This window comes from Lathyrus oleraceus, chromosome 2 (genome assembly GCF_024323335.1).
Source record: "Lathyrus oleraceus cultivar Zhongwan6 chromosome 2, CAAS_Psat_ZW6_1.0, whole genome shotgun sequence".
NCBI classification, from domain to species: domain Eukaryota; kingdom Viridiplantae; phylum Streptophyta; class Magnoliopsida; order Fabales; family Fabaceae; genus Lathyrus; species Lathyrus oleraceus.
The window spans coordinates 260840929-260858714 of NC_066580.1; positions in this window are offsets into that span (position 1 = coordinate 260840929).

Consider the following 17786-nt stretch of genomic DNA (forward strand, 5'->3'; position numbering starts at 1 on the left):
TAGACTATCCAAGGCCACAGGTTTGAGAGACCATGTGTTAAGGTTTCTAATATCAAGAGTACCAAAAGGTTTCTGATTCAAAAGGATTCTAATCCAGATAACATCTAACTGGTAGAAGTATCAGAACCAGAACCAGATGACCAACAAGATTAAGTTAGAGCTTATTTTAATAAATCAAAAGAGAAGCACGAGTTCAGAATCATTATGGGCAATATGTCATGTTTAAATGTTTTAGAATGAAGGAAAATTTATCTTCAGTCAAGGGTTTTGTGAAGATATCAGCCCATTGATAGTTTGTATATATGAATTTCAAACTTATTAACCCTTTCTAAACATAGTCTCTGATAAAATGATGTTTAATTTCTATGTGCTTCTCTCTTGAATGCAAAATAGGATTCTTACTTAAACATATGACAACAGTATTATCACAAAAGATAGGGATGTTACTCTCATATATTTGAAAGTCCTCAAGCTAGTTCTTCATCCAGAGCATCTGAGTGTTGCATAGTGAAGTTGAAATGTATTTTGCTTCTGTAGTTGAGAGTGCAATGGTTGATTGTCTTTTACTAGCCCATGAAATGCGGTTTCCTCCCAGAAAATGAAAGTTCCCAGATGTGGTTTTGCGTTCCAATCTGTCTCCAGCGTAATCTGCATCACGATACCCAGAAAGCCTATACTCTGATGTTTTCTTGTACATTAGGCCTATGTTAGGCGTTCCTTTCAGATACCTTAGGATTCTCTTAACAACAGATAAGTGAGATTCCCTTGGATATGACTGGAATCTGGCACAAAGACACACGCTGAATGATATATTTGGACGCATATCAGTCAGATAGAGAAGAGAATCTATCATACCACGATAGAGTTTCTGACAAACCTTTTGACTTACCTCTTCTTTCTCCAGAATGCAAGTGGGGTGCATGAGAGTCTTTGCTGGTTTTCTTTCGGGCATTTCAAACTTCTTTTGGATGTCTTTTATGTATTTTCTTTGATATACATAAGTAGCATATAATGTTTGATTGATTTGAATCCCTAGAAAGAACTTTAGTTCTTGCATCAGACTCATATCGAATTCAGCCTGCATTAGCTCAGAAAATTCTTGACAGACAGAGGGGTTAGCATAACCAAAAATTATGTCATCAATGTATAACTGACAGAGCATAAGTTTGTTTCTAATGTTTTTACAAAATATAGTGGAATCGACTTTGCCCCTGATAAAATCATTTTCCAAAACAAAAGAACTTAGTCTTTCATACCAAGCTCTAGCAACTTGTTTCAGACCATAAAGATATTTTTTCAGTTTAAAAACATCTTTTGGACATTTTAAGTTTTCAAAACCAGGAGGCTGATGAACATACACCTCTTCAGAAATATATCCATTCAAAAATGCACTTTTGACGTTCATCTGATATAGTTTGATAGAGTAATTTATAGTAAAAGATACAAGTAAACGAATAGACTCTAACCTGACGACAGAAGAAATGGTTTCATTGTAGTTTGAAATTCTAGTTATCAGGCTTTAGATGTCACAAGGGTTGTTATGACATCCAATTCTGCACAGACAAGAATTATGCAGAACTTAAAAGTAAGTGCAGTAAATAACACAAGTAATTGTTTACCCAGTTCAGTCCAACATGACCTACATCTGGGGGCTACCAAGCCAGGGAGGAAATCCACTATCAGTAGTATTAATTCAAAGCTAAACTCACCCGTTTACAACTCTTCACTTAATCCCTACCCAATGCAATTTCAATCTTACTCTAAGATCAGAGTTCCTACTCACTCCCCCTCAATCACCTCAGTGATTACTACCTTTAATCAATATTAAAGACAATTTTGAAGTCACACTTCAAACAACTCTTGATTGTGCTTAACAACTTTAATCAAGATACACAGCACTCACGCTTAAAAGCTTTGAGCGACACAACACTTACAACTCAATGAACACCCTATGCCAAAGCAATCATCTACGTGATAATGGCTTGGCTTACAAGATATGTCTAATACAAGACTCACAAAAATACAGCAGTGAAGTATGATGGACACACTACTCTTCACGCCTCAAAATCCCCAGTTCTGAATGAAGGAACTACTTCCTTTTATATTGCAGTACTTGGGCCTTTGCACTTGTATTCTCCTGAATTTAAGGTCACGCGAGTTCCCCTAAATTCCACATCTAGGTTACTAACAAATAGGCTATTTGTTAGGTTCATTAAATGTAGCTTGGTTGTTAATTTCCTGGATTTTCTCTCAGCTGTTGAATCCCTGAAGAATAGCCTGAGAAAAAGCTGAAACAGAAAACTGAACAACCTACAATTTTGCATATGCTGTCAGGAATGAAGGTCACGACATTCAGCTTGACATCAAGGATCATATGCTAAGTCTGCTTTTCCAAAAAACAGACTGTACAATTTTGCTGACCTGTATATGACCAAAATGACCATACTACAGTAACAGCTTACATTAATAAATGTCAAAGTATCCAATTTGACATTTACACATTTGGCCTTAAGTCAGTTCTGTTATCCTCTTGAAGAACAAACTAGGAAACATGCTGAAGTATAGCAGAACACCATTCTGTCTATTGTTCAGTATATGCTGTCCATGATGAATATCATAACATCCAGTTTGACATTCAGTCAGTAGGCCTTATGCCAGGTCTGGTATTTCCTTGATAACCAGACTGGAAATGAATACTAAGTTCTAACAGAACACCAGCTGTTCTATTCCTTAGTATCTGCTGACAGGGATGAATGTCACAACATTCAATAAATTCTATATTAGCTCATCCTGCAGTAACTACTCAAGTGTGTCATGACATCAGTCAAGACATCAGAGTACGGTTAGATATTCTAACCTACAATGCAGTCACACATACACACCATGTCATGACAGCAGTCAAGACATTAGAATCCAGCTAGTGTTTTACCATATAATGCAGCCAATTAAACACCTACAAACTCCCCCTTTGGCAAATTTTTGGCTAAAACACTTTGATCCCCATAACAGAGTTCATAGCAGCGGCATCACACATCTAGCAGGAAATAGACCTAGCTAATACACTCAGAGTGGCAGCATGCAAATAGAAGTTAAATAAAAACTTCTACACACATCAGCTGCAGGGGTGGGAATCTTCGAATCTGTCATGAAAGTCTGTTTTGACAGACCAATCTGTTGACTGGGGTATCACCTGTTACTCCCCCTTTTTGTCAAAAATGTTGCCAAAGCCAACAACATAAACAGAAAAAAATGACAGAATTACAGACTTGGTTTTACTTCACAGTTTCAACCAAGTTAGCACCCACTTGATCTTGCTTCACAGCTTTGATCAAGTAATCACCCACTTTTGCTTTACTGTAGGTACAGCCATATCGGATGCCATGACTTTGTTTCTGACATCCAGAACCACTCCTGCATGAACAGCATCCTTGAATTCCTGCAGGTGCATAGGACTTCTCACGTTAGGGTGTCTCCTTACCCTCTTGTTGCCACACTTGTTGTACGTGGCATAGCTGTGATCTATTGACCAATTAGAGCATAGTTTCAATTGTTTAACAGGAAGAGATATTAAACAATACATCCCAAACATCAGTGGTTGCTATAAGTTCTTAGAGAGACATATTCCCAGTTTGCCCCTTAAGTTTTCAAACTGAGTAGCATCCAGAGCCTTTGTGAATATGTCAGCCAGTTGAAGTTCAGTGGCTACATGTTCCAAGGTGATCACCTTATCTTCCACCAGATCTCTGATGAAGTGATGTCTAATGTCAATATGCTTGGTCATGCTGTGTTGAATGGGATTCTTGGAGATATTGATGGCACTGAGATTATCACAGAACAATGTCATGACATTTTGAGTGACATTGTACTCAGTGAGCATCTGTTTCATCCAAACCAGTTGGGAACAACTGCTTCCAGCAGCTATGTATTCAGCCTCTGCAGTGGACAGAGATACACAATTCTGCTTCTTGCTGAACCAAGATATGAGATTGTCTCCCAAGAAGAAACATCCTCCTGATGTGCTTTTTCTGTCATCAGCACTCCCAGCCCAGTCAGCATCACAATATCCAGATAGGACAGGCTCAGACCCATGTGAGTACAGCATCCCGTAGTCACAAGTCCCATTGATGTACTTGAGAATCCTTTTGACTTGATTCAAGTGGCTCACTTTAGGCTCTGCTTGGTATCTAGCACATACTCCAACAAGCATTGATCAACACTAGGCCCTCCATCATCTTTGGTTAACTTCAGATGAGTAGGAGCAGGAGTCCTCTTATGCCTAACATTATCCATACCAAACTTCTTAACTATGTTTTTCGCATACTTGCTTTGGGAGAGAAACATAGAGTCCTCCATTTGGTTGACTTGCATTCCAAGAAAGTAGGTTAGTTCCCCAACCAGACTCATTTCAAACTCAGATTGCATTTGTTGAACAAAATGTGTTACCATTTATTCTGACATACCACCAAAGACTATATCATCCACATAGATTTGAGCAATCATGATTTTGCCGTCTTCATCCTTCACAAACAAGGTTTTATCTATTCCACCTTTTCTGTATCCATTTGAGGTCAGAAATTCGGTCAACCTTTCATACCATGCTCTAGGTGCTTGCTTCAACCCATACAAGGCTTTCCTCAACTTGTATACATGCTTAGGTTGGTTAGGATCACAAAACCCTTTAGGTTGTTCCACACAGACTTCTTCATTCAAGTAGCCATTCAAGAATGCACTCTTCACATCCATTTGGAACAGTTTAAACTTCAGAATGCATGATATACCTAACAGCAATCTGATGGACTCAAGCCTAGCCACAGGAGCAAACGTCTCATCAAAATCAACCCCTTCAACTTGAGTGTATCCTTGAGCTACTAGTCTTGCTTTATTCCTAGTAATTACTCATTTCTCATCAGACTTGTTTTTGTAGATCCACTTGGTGCCAATGATGTTGGTCCCTTCAGGTCTTGGAACTAGCTCCCATACTTCATTCCTTTTGAACTGCTCAGGTTCCTCTTGCATGGCATTGATCCAGTATTCGTCAGTCAGGGCTTCTTTCACATTCTTGGGTTCAACCTTGGAAACAAAACAGGAATTTGAGCTCATTCCCATTGACCTGGTAGTCACACCACTATTGGGATCCCCTATGATAAGATCCTTAGGGTGATGTTTCTGAATTCTGATAGATGGCCTTTTGGAGGTTGCATCTACTTCACATTCAGGAGGAGGTTCCTGTACTTCTTCAGACATGGCTGGAATGTCTGTTGAACTGTCAGGGAATGTTGCAACATCCTCTATGACATCGATTCCTTCCTCTTTATCATCCATAATAACATTTATGGATTCCATCAGGACATTGGTCCTGTAGTTGAACACTCTGTACGCCCTGCTGTTAGTGGAGTAACCTAGAAATATATCTTCATCACTTTTGGGATCCAGTTTCCTTCTCTGTTCACGATCTGTGAGAATGTAGCATTTACTTCCAAATATATGAAAGTACTTCACAGTGGGTTTTCTGCCTTTCCATATTTCATACAGAGTGGAGGAGGTTCCTTTTCTCAAGGTGACTCTGTTGTGAACATAGCACGCGGTATTCATAGCTTCAGCCCAAAAGTGCATAGGGAGCTTCTTTGCATGAATCATAGCTCTGGCAGATTCTTGGATAGTTCTATTTTTCCTTTCAACTATCCCATTCTGTTGGGGAGTTATAGGGGAAGAGAATTCATGACTTATTCCTTCAGACGAGCAAAACTCATCAAACTTGGAATTCTTGAATTTCGTACCATGATCACTCCTAATTCGGACAACACAGCTGTCCTTTTCCCTTTGGAGTTTGATGCACAGGTCTTTGAAGATATCAAATGTATCTGACTTCTCTCTGATGAAACTTATCCACGTGTATCTGGAATGGTCATCAACCACCACGTATGCATATCTCTTTCCCCCCAGACTTTCAACCTGCATAGGTCCCATTAAGTCCATGTGCAGCAGTTCCAGAACTCTGGAAGTAGTAGGATGTCCCAGCTTCGGATGTGACATCTTGGTTTGCTTGCCCACCTGGCATTCTCCACAGACTCTTCCTTCATCAATGAGCAGCTTTGGAATTCCTCTGACTGCTTCCTTGGATATGATCTTCTTCATTCCCCGTAAGTGGAGATGTCCAAGGCGTCTATGCCACATCTTCACCTCCAGTTCTTCCTTGACTGAAGAGCATATTGTGGATAAGTTTGAGACTTTAGGTTCCCACAAATAGCAGTTATCTTTGGACCTAGATCCTCTCATAACTTCCTGATTGTCACCATTCGTCACAATACATAGCTCCTTAGTAAACTGAACATAGAACCCTTGATCACACAGCTGGCTTATGCTGATGAGGTTTGCAGTTAGTCCTCTTACTAACAACACATTGTTCAGTTTTGGAACTCCAGAGCAGTCCAACTTACCCACACCTTTTATTTTTCCTTTAGCACCATCACCAAAGGTCACATAGCTGGTAGTGTGAGGTTGGATATCTGCCAATAGATTTTCCATACCAGTCATATGTCTTGAGCATCCACTGTCAAAGTACCAGTCTTCTTTGGTAGAAGCTCTTAGAGCTGTGTGGGCTAACCTAGCATACCATTGTCGTTTCTTGTTGGAGACATGGTGCCTAAATGTCTTATGCTTAGGTCTGACATGAGGGACTTGGTTCGGGTAACCATGAAGCCTGTAGCAGAAGGCTTTTATATGCCCAAGCCTACCACAGTGGTGACATTTCCATTTCTGGAATTTCCTCTTCTGATGATTATTCATCCTGGTTCCCCGATGTTGAGACATTGGATGTGACTTCCCTTTGAATTTCTGAACTTTAGCCTTTGGGCGTTTGCGTTCAACTGAGGATCTTTTCCCAAAGCCTAGACCAGATGTGGTTCCAGACTTCTGTCCTACCTTTAGGATCTCTTCCAAGGTGTCAGTTCCTTTATTCATCATTCTGATGGATTTAGTCATCTGATTCAGCTTGGAGGTCAGCAGGGTTATCTCACCATTTAGCTCCTCTATGATCGTCAGATGCTTCAGTTTCTCATCTTCCAGCTCCTTGATGAGTTTCTTCTGCTTTTCTCCTTGTACACGTACTTCTGTACTGGTGACACACAGCTTCTTATAAGCTGCAGCAAGTTCATCAAAGGTCAGTTCATCTGCACTTGAGTCATCATCAGTGGCACAAACACTAGTTAGTGCAGTGACATGTTTAGCAGATTCTCCTTCAGATTCACTTTCAGAATCTCCTTCAGACCATGTGATAGCTAGCCCCTTATTTTGCATTTTAAGGTAAGTAGGGCATTCAGCTCTGACGTGTCCATACCCTTCACCACCATGACACTGGATTCCCTTGTCGTGGTTGAACTTCTCTTCAGAAGTTGATCTTTTCTTAATGTCAGACGGGATGTTCTTGACATTAGGTCTACCTCTTTGATCAATCTTCTTCACGAACTTGTTGAACTGTCTCCCAAGCATAGCTAAGGCTTCTGATATGCTTTCATCACCTCCAGTATATCCTGCTTCTGACTCCTCTTCAGCATTAGATACAAAATCTACACTTTTGTTCTTCTTTTCAGCATTCTCACCCAAGCCCATTTCAAAGGTTTGGAGAGAGCCAATTAGTTCATCCACCTTCATATTGCAGATGTCCTACGCCTCCTCTATGGCTGTGACCTTCATAGCAAATCTCTTAGGCAAGGACCTGAGAATCTTTCTTACAAGTTTCTCTTCAGCCATTTTCTCACCTAGTCCACCAGAGGTGTTTGCAATTTCAAGAATATTCATGTGAAAGTCATGAATAGTCTCATCCTCTTTCATCCTCAGATTTTCAAACTTGGTGGTCAGCATCTGAAGTTTGGACATCTTCACCTTGGAAGTACCTTCATGAGTTACCTTGAGGGTATCCCAAACTTCCTTAGCTAGTTCACAGTGGTGCACTAGTCTGAAGATGTCCTTACTAATTCCATTGAATAATGCATTCAAGGCCTTGGAATTTCCAAGAGCTAATGCCTCTTGCTCCTTCTCCCACTCTTCTTCAGGAATCTGCATACTGACTCCATCTTCACCTGTCTTTATTGGATGTTCCCATCCTTTGTTAACAGCTCTCCATACTTTACTATCTAGAGACCTTAAGAAAGCTATCATACGAGGCTTCCAGTCATCATAGTTAGAGCCATCCAACATGGGTGGTCTATTTGAGTGTCCTATATCCTTGTCCATGGTACTAGAAAGTAACTTCCTTAGATCTCACCCAGATATTAACAGGCAGGGTGCCTGCTCTGATGCCAATTGAAATTCTAGTTATCAGACTTTAGATGTCACAAGGGTTGTTATGACATCCAATTCTGCACAGACAAGAATTATGCAGAACTTAAAAGTAAGTGCAGTAAATAACACAAGTAATTGTTTACCCAGTTCAGTCCAACATGACCTACATCTGGGGGCTACCAAGCCAGGGAGGAAATCCACTATCAGTAGTATTAATTCAAAGCTAAACTCACCCGTTTACAACTCTTCACTTAATCCCTACCCAATGCAATTTCAATCCTACTCTAAGATCAGAGTTCCTACTTACTCCCCCTCAATCACCTCAGTGATTACTACCTTTAATCAATATTAAAGACAATTTTGAAGTCACACTTCAAACAACTCTTGATTGTGCTTAACAGCTTTAATCAAAATACACATCACTCACGCTTAAAAGCTTTGAGCGACACAACACTTACAACTCAATGAACACCCTATGCCAAAGCAATCATCTACGTGATAATGGCTTGGCTTACAAGATATGTCTAATACAAGACTCACAAAAATACAGCAGTGAAGTATGATGGACACACTACTCTTCACGCCTCAAAATCCCCAGTTCTGAATGAAGGAACTACTTCCTTTTATATTGCAGTACTTGGGCCTTTGCACTTGTATTCTCCTGAATTTAAGGTCACGCGAGTTCCCCTAAATTCCACATCTAGGTTACTAACAAATAGGCTATTTGTTAGGTTCATTAAATGTAGCTTAGTTGTTAATTTCCTGGATTTTCTCTCAGCTGTTGAATCCCTGAAGAATAGCCTGAGAAAAAGCTGAAACAAAAAACTGAACAACCTACAATTTTGCATATGCTGTCAGGAATGAATGTCACGACATTCAGCTTGACATCAAGGATCATATGCTAAGTCTGTTTTTCCAGAAAACAGACTGTACAATTTTGCTGACCTGTATATGACCAAAATGACCATACTACAGTAACAGCTTACATTAATAAATGTCAAAGTATCTAATTTGACATTTACACATTTGGCCTTAAGTCAGTTCTGTTATCCTCTTGAAGAACAGACTAGGAAACATGCTGAAGTATAGCAGAACACCACTTTGTCTATTGTTCAGTATATGCTGTCCATGATGAATATCATAACATCCAGTTTGACATTCAGTCAGTAGGCCTTATGCCAGGTCTGGTATTTCCTTGATAACCAGACTGGAAATGAATACTAAGTTCTAACAGAACACCAACTGTTCTATTCCTTAGTATCTGCTGACAGGGATGAATGTCACAACATTCAATAAATCCTGTATTAGCTCATTCTGCAGTAACTACTCAAGTGTGTCATGACATCAGTTAAGACATCAATGTACGGTTAGATATTCTAACCTACAATGCAGTCACACATACACACCATGTCATGACATCAGTCAAGACATTAGAATCCAGCTAGTGTTTTACCATATAATGCAGCAAATTAAACACCTACATAGTTAATACCTTCTTGTTTATTGTAATCTTGTGCCACCAGACGTGCTTTGTTTCTGACCACTTCACCCTTTTCATTGAGTTTGTTTCTATAAACCCTTTAGTTCGAATCATGTGGGTTCCCTTGGGTCTTGGTACAAGATCCCAGACATCATCCTTTGCAAATTGATCAAGTTCTTCTTTCATTTCCAGAATCCATTATTTGTCTTGAAGAGCTTCTTCACATGATGTTGGCTATATCATAGATACTAGTCCCAGAAGTGTTTCTTCAGAAACTTTGAATGTTGATCTTGTTATGACAAGTTCGTTCTTGTTTCCCATAATCAATTCTTGAGAATCATTTTGTCTATTTCTTGATCTTTTCTGATTGATTGTGACTTCAGGTGCTTCTGACATTTCCTTTTCCGCTTCTTCAGATTCTTTAGTCTTTTCGTTAGAACCTATAAGTCTTATCTCCAAATCTGGAAAATTCTCAACTAGCTTTGACTTTTCAGAATCAAGTTTCCCATCAAATCTGACATGTATTGATTCTTCCACAATTTGTGTTTCTGTATTGTATACTCTATAGCCTTTAGAGCATTCTAAGTATCCCAACACAATAAACTTTTGTGCTTTAGAGTTAAACTTGCTCAGATGTTGTTTAGTATTTAGGATAAAACAAGAACATCCAAAAGGATGAAAATACGAAATATTGGGTTTTCTTCCCTTACACGGTTCATAAGGAGTCTTCTCCATAATAGGTCTAATATAGATTATATTCTGAATATAACACGTTGTATTCACAGCTTCAGCCCATAAGTGCTTAGCTACATTTGTTTCATTAATTATGGTTCTAGCCATTTCTTAGAGAGTCATATTCTTCCTTTCTACAACTCCATTTTATTGTGGAGTTCTAGGATATGAGAAATCATGGGATATTCCATTAGAGTCAAAAATCTCTTCAAAAAAATTGTTTTCAAATTCGCCATCATGATCACTTCTGGCTCTGATGATTTTAGAGTCAAATTCATTTTGCATTTTTTAGCAGAAACTAGTGAACATAGAATGTGACTCATTCTTGTGTCTTAAGAATTTTACCCAAGTCCAACGACTATAATCATCAACAATGACATGTCCATACTTTTTCCCATTGACTGTCATTGTCTTAATAGGTCCAAACAAGTCAATGTGTAGAAGTTCCAGAGGCTTAGAGGTAGAAACAACATTTTTATTTTTGAAAGTTGTTTTAGAAAAAATTTCCTTTCTGACATGCCTCACAAAGAGCATCTGAAGAAAACTTCAGCTTAGGTAGGCCTCTGACTAACTCAAGTATGTTTAGCTGGGAAATCCTCCTCGTGCTAATGTGACCCAAGCGTCTATGCCACATCTGTTTCTCTTCATTTACAGACATTAAACATTTTAAATTTTGATCTTTTAAATCTGAAAGCTTAATTTTGTAAATGTTGTACTTCCTCTTACCAGTGAAAAGGATTGTGCCATTTTTCTGATTAATAGATTTGCACGTTTTTTGAATAAAGATTATATCATAACCTTTATCACTTAATTGACTTATGGATAACAAGTTATGCATTAATCCTTCAACATAAAAGACATCATAAATAGAGGGAAGATATCCATTACCGACTGTTCCAGATCCTCTTATTCTTCCTTTATGATTTCCTCCGAAGTCTTAAAACCAACGTCTTTAAGTCCATGCTTTGGAACATATGCTTTCTTCCTCTCATGTTTCGCGAGCATCCAGAGTCCAGGTACCATGATTGGTGTTTTAACTCGATTGTATAAGATATCTGCAACATATTCTATTTTATCTTTTGGTACCCAGAATCTTTTGGGTCCTTTATGATTAGTTCTCCTAGATTTTCTAGAAACTTTGGGTTTTCTAGCACTATTAAACTTTTGTGTTTGTGCATGTGTGTAATGATAAGAAAAAGGAGATTTAGGTTTGTCTTCTGCAAAAGGTATTAACTCATCTTCATTAGAGTCACATCCAATTCCTTTTTTCTTATTGTGACTAACCCCATAAATCATAGAAGCCATTTTGCTTCTTTCAAGCCCATTGTTCAAAATTTTCTGAAAAGCTTTTTCATATTTATATATGATGGTGTCAGAAGTTGGTGGAGCTTTGGAAAGAGTTTCTTCAAGTTTTAAACATTTTTTGGTTGAAATTCATTTTCTTTTTCAAGGATAAAATTGTTTTCTTTAAGTTCAAAAACTTCTTTCTCAAGCTTATCACACTCTTCAACAGTTTCTTCATGAACCCTTTTTAGGATCTTGAATTTTTGTCGAAGCTTCTGATAAGAGCTTAGAGATTCTGATAAATAGGCTTCCAGATCAGAATGAGAAAATTCAGAGAATACCTCCTTAGAGTCAGATTCCTTTTTGGATGAGCTTCCAGATGTGGTAGCCATGAATGCAACATTTACCTGTTCCTCTTCAGAGTCAGATTCTGAAGCGTCATATTCAGAGTCTTACAGGTTTCCATGAGTCCTTTCATAGTTTTGAAGGAGTTTTTATTGAATCCTTCTTTTCTGGGACTGTCTTTCTTGAGCTTTGGACATTCATTTTTGTAGTGTCCAGGTTCTTTACATTCATAGCAGGTTACCTCTTTGTTTGGTCTACCTCTAGAAGTTGACTTTGGACGATCTCCCTTCTGTTTGGGTCTTCTGAATTTGTTATTTCTTTTTCTACAAATTTGTTTGATTCTTCTAGATAAGAGAAATAACCCATCATCATCATCAAAGTCTTCCTTTTCAGAGTCATCGTCGTCTTCTTCTTCAGCTTGAAAGGCTTTGTTCCTTTCTGAATTTCTTCTTTCTGATCTAGACTTTAGAGGCACTAATTTTCTTTTCTTTTGAGGTTCATCTTCCTCTAGCTCTATATCATGACTCCTGAGAGAGCTGATGAGTTCTTCAAGGCTTATGTTGTTCAGATCCTTGGATAATTTTAAAGTAGTAACCATAGGTCTCACTTCTTTGGAAGACTTCTGATTATCTTTTTGACATGATCTGCAGTTGTGTATCCTTTGTCCAAAACCTTGAGTCCTGCAACTAAAGTTTGGAATCTAGAAAACATTACCTCAACAGCTTCATCACCTTCCATTCTAAAGGCTTCATATTTTTGGATAAAGGGCAGAGCCTTAGTCTCTTTGACTTGATTATTGCCTTCGTGAGTCATCTTTAAAGAATCAAAGATTTCTTTAGTTGTTTCCCTGTTGGTAATCTTTTCGTACTCATGTGGGATATTGTATTTAACAGAATAGTTCTTGGATTATGGTGATTCTTGATGTCACGCTTCTGATCATCATTCATTTTTCTTCTTGCAATGACGATACCAAGAGAGGATATGGGTGGTTCATAACCATTTGTTATAATGACATAGGTCAGGATCGTAGCCTAGGAAGAAGCTTTCAATTCTGTCCTTCCAATAATCAAATTTCTCTCCATTAAATGTAACACCCCAAATAAAGTAAAAGAATTATTTAATTAAGTTAATAATATATTTAATAATTTAATTAAATAAATTGAATTATTGGATTATTATTATTATTTTGGAATAAAAATTATTATTGGAAAATATATAAGTGGAATAAGAGAAAAGGTTTTCATTTTTTGGAAAAGGTTTTTACGTGAAAACTGAGAAGCTGCAGAGAAGAGGAAAAGGGCAAAGAGCTGTAGAGCAAAGGTTGGAGAACGGAAAAGCTTGAAGCTCGAAGAGTTGCCGGATTGTTAAGGTAAGGGGGGTTTATCGTCGTTTAATGGGTATTATCGATTAACATGTAATGGGTAGTGATAAGCCGTCGATTGACTCTAATTGGGATTTAGAATGCTGAGAAATTATGTTGAATAAGTTGTATTAAAGCTGAAATTGAATTTGTGTTGAGTGTATTGTGAATTTCGGAGCGTATAGCTTTTTACGGAAGTTGAATCGGAGGTCCGGAAGTCCTCCAACGGCGGAAAATGCGGAGACTCTGCATTCTGCCTTGTGTTAGCGCAGGAACTGCTGTTTCGCCTGCGTTAACCGGTTAACCCAGGGTGTTAACCGGTTAACACTGTTATAAATTGTGAAAAATGTTGAGTTTTGCCTGCGTTAACCGGTTAACCTATAGCGTTAACCGGTTAACACTGTTGCGTTTTGCCTGGAAGTGTAATTTTCCTGCGTTAACCGGTTAACCTATTGCGTTAACCGGTTAACACTGTTGCAGTATGTAAAAATGGTTGATTTTTATGATGTAAGTGTAATTGGTGATTGGCCTATTGTATCCAATTGTGATAAATAAATTCGTGGAGTCTATGTTGTGAAATGTTGATGCAAATATGTTGATAAGTTGTTTTTGTGGAAAATATTAAGTTGTAGGCTGATGAGCCAAAGTTGAATATAAGTTGTTTTGTTGAAAACGCTGAGTTGTAGGCTGATGAGCCAAGGTTGATTTTTAAGTTGTTGTTGCTGAAAAAGCTGTTATGTTGTCGTTGTTATTATGTTGTTGAACTTTCAAGTCGTACATGCCATATACATTCATATGCATAGAGTCGGAGCTTTGCTCACACCACGTTGGCCTGGATTGGCAAAAATATGGAGCTTTGCTCACACCACGTTGGCCTGGATTGGCAAAAATATGGAGCTTTGCTCACACCACGTTGCCCTGGATTGGCAAAATTATGGGGCTTTTGCTCACACCACGTTGGCCTGGATTGGCAAAAATTTTAAGTTGAAAGTTGAAGGCTTATGCCTTGATGCCCACTAAACTGGCAATAATTTTAAGTTGGGAGTTTTACTCCAAATGGTACCACATGCATGAAGAGTCGAGTCTCATTTGAGTTGCATTTACGTTGTGTTTGAATATGATGTTGAGTTGAATATGCTGCTACCGAATGCATGATATGATGTGGGTGATTAACGTGTAAAGTTACTTAACATAACATGATGATTTATAATATTTGTTATATCGATTGAGGAACTCACCCTTACAGTTATATTTTTCAGGTAACGAGCAGTGAGTTGAGTAGAAGCTAGTGCTTGAAGTCTAGAGTGGTTTTAGTGGGTCATGCTCTGATAGATGTAACATCGGGACGGGATGTTTTATTTGTTGAATAAATGTTAATTTTAAGATATTACAGATGTTGAATGTTTCTATCCGCTGCGAATTTTTAAAGAAGTGTTCATGTTGGATTAAATAATGAGCATGACTGATTTTTACGGTGAATTATGTGAAGTATTATGTGACACCCTTGGTGCATGATTACTCTGATATTAATTTATATGCTGTTGTTTTAATTAAATATTTGGGGTATTTAGAAGGGTGTTACATTAGTGGTATCAGAGCAGGTCGGTCTGTCCGGCCAGTTGTCGTGTCGCTACTGTCTAACAATTGTGTATTGTTACTAATCTAACTTAAGTTGTGTTGTATTGATAAGTTGAAATGGCTGGAAGGAATGATGCTGCAATGGCTGCCGCAATGCAAGCAATGGCACAAGCTGTGCAGAACTTGCCAAATGCTGGTGGTGATGCTGGATCACGTAGCTTGGCGACTTTTCAGAGAGAGAATCCGCCGGTGTTTAAAGGGAAGCATGATCCAGATGCAGCCTTGGGATGGTTGAAAGAGATTGAGAGAATCTTCCGTGTTATGGATTGCACTCCAGCTCAGAAGGTTCGGTATGGTACTCACATGCTAGCAGTCGAAGCTGATGACTGGTGGCTAGAGACTCACGAGAGGTTGACCGTGGCAGGTGAAGTCATTACTTGGGATGTATTCCGTAGGGAATTTCTGAGGAAGTATTATCCGGAAGATGTCCGTGGTAAGAAGGAAATTGAATTCCTTGAGCTGAAGCAAGGAAGCATGTCTGTCACTGATTATGCTGCGAAATTTGTGGAGTTGTCCAAATTTTATCCTCATTACACTGGTGCTGGTGCTGAATTTTCAAAGTGCATCAAGTTTGAAAATGGATTGCGCTCTGAAATTAAGAAGGCTGTTGGGTATCAGAAGATACGCATTTTCACTGAATTGGTTGATAGTTGCAGGATATTTGAAGAGGACAATAATGCTCATTACAAGATTGTCAGTGATCGCAGAGGCAAGCAACATCAAAACCGTGGCAAGCCGTATGATGTTCCAGCTGGAAAAGGGAGACAAAGAGCTGCTCCGGCTCAGAGAGCTAGTGGGGGAGGTGCTCCTACTGGTATAGTTTGCTTCAAGTGTGGTCAGGCTGGTCATAAGAGTAATGTATGCACTGCTGAAGTAAAGAGGTGTTTTCGCTGTGGTAAGATTGGCCATGCAATAGCTGATTGCAAGCACAAGGAAGTGATTTGTTTTAATTGCGGAGAAGAAGGGCATATTGGAAGTCAGTGTCAGAAGCCGAAGAAAGGGAATCAGTCAGGAGGCAAGGTCTTTGCTTTATCGGGTTCTGAGACTTCTGCAGATGATCGTTTGATCCGAGGTACGTGTTATATTAATGGCTTTCCTCTTGTAGCTATTATTGACACAGGTGCGACTCATTCCTTTATATCTTTGGATTGTGCTGTGAAACTTAAGTTAGAGATATCTGAGATGTTTGGTAGTATGGTAATTGATACTCCTGCGAAGGGTTCAGTGACTACTAATTCGGTTTGTTTAAACTGTCCTTTAAGTATTTTTGGTAGGGACTTTGGAATGGACCTAGTGTGTCTTCCACTAGTGCAGATTGATGTTATTCTGGGTATGAACTGGTTGGTGTTTAACCGAGTTTCTATCAATTGTTTTGATAAGACTGTGATATTTCCTGAGAGTGAGGAAGGAAAGAGTTTGTTTCTATCAGCGAGACAAGTGGATGAGGAAGTAGCTGATGGGGCAGAGTTGTTTATGCTGTTAGCGACTTTGGAGGCTAAAGATAAACTAATGATTTGCGATCTAGCGGTGGTGTGTGATTTTCCTGATGTGTTTCCGGAAGAAGTGAATGAATTGCCGCCAGAGCGTGAAGTGGAGTTCTCTATTGACTTGGTACCTGGTACTAGGCCGATATCGATGGCTCCGTACCGTATGTCTGCTGTTGAGTTAACTGAATTGAAGAGTCAGTTGGAAGATCTATTGGATAAGAAATTTATTCGTCCGAGTGTGTCACCGTGGGGTGCACCAGTGCTATTGGTTAAGAAGAAAGAAGGTACTATGAGGTTGTGTGTGGACTACAGGCAACTGAATAAAGTGACGATCAAGAATCGGTATCCTTTGCCGAGGATTGATGATTTGATGGATCAGTTGGTTGGTGCAAGTGTGTTCAGTAAAATAGATTTGAGATCTGGGTATCATCAGATCCGTGTGAAAACAGAGGATATTCAGAAGACTGCTTTCAGAACAAGGTATGGACATTATGAGTATTCTGTAATGCCTTTTGGTGTGACTAATGCACCTGGAGTATTTATGGAGTATATGAATAGGATTTTCCATCCGTACCTAGACAAGTTTGTTGTGGTGTTTATTGATGATATTTTGGTGTATTCGAAATCTGAAGAAGAGCATGCTGAACATTTGAGAGTGGTTTTAGAAGTCCTACGAGAAAAGAAGTTATTTGCTAAACTGTCTAAATGTGAATTTTGGTTAGAAAAGGTGAGTTTTCTTGGTCATGTGATTTCAAGAGGTGGCGTTGCTGTTGATCCTTCTAAGATAGAAGCGGTATCTAAGTGGGAAGCTCCGAAGTCTGTTGCTGAGATTCGAAGTTTCCTTGGTTTGGCTGGTTATTATAGGAAGTTCATTGAGGGATTTTCCAAGTTGGCGTTACCGTTGACAATGTTGACTAGAAAGGGGCAAGCGTTTATTTGGGACTCCAAATGTGAAGAAGGTTTCCAAGAGTTAAAGAGAAGGTTGACTACTGCTCCTATTCTGATATTACCGAGTCCGTCGGAACCATTTGAGGTTTACTGTGATGCTTCATTGTTGGGTTTGGGTGGCGTGTTGATGCAGAATAAGCAGGTTATAGCTTATGCTTCAAGACAGCTGAGGGTTCATGAGAGGAACTATCCGACGCATGATTTAGAGTTGGCAGCTGTGGTTTTTGTTCTG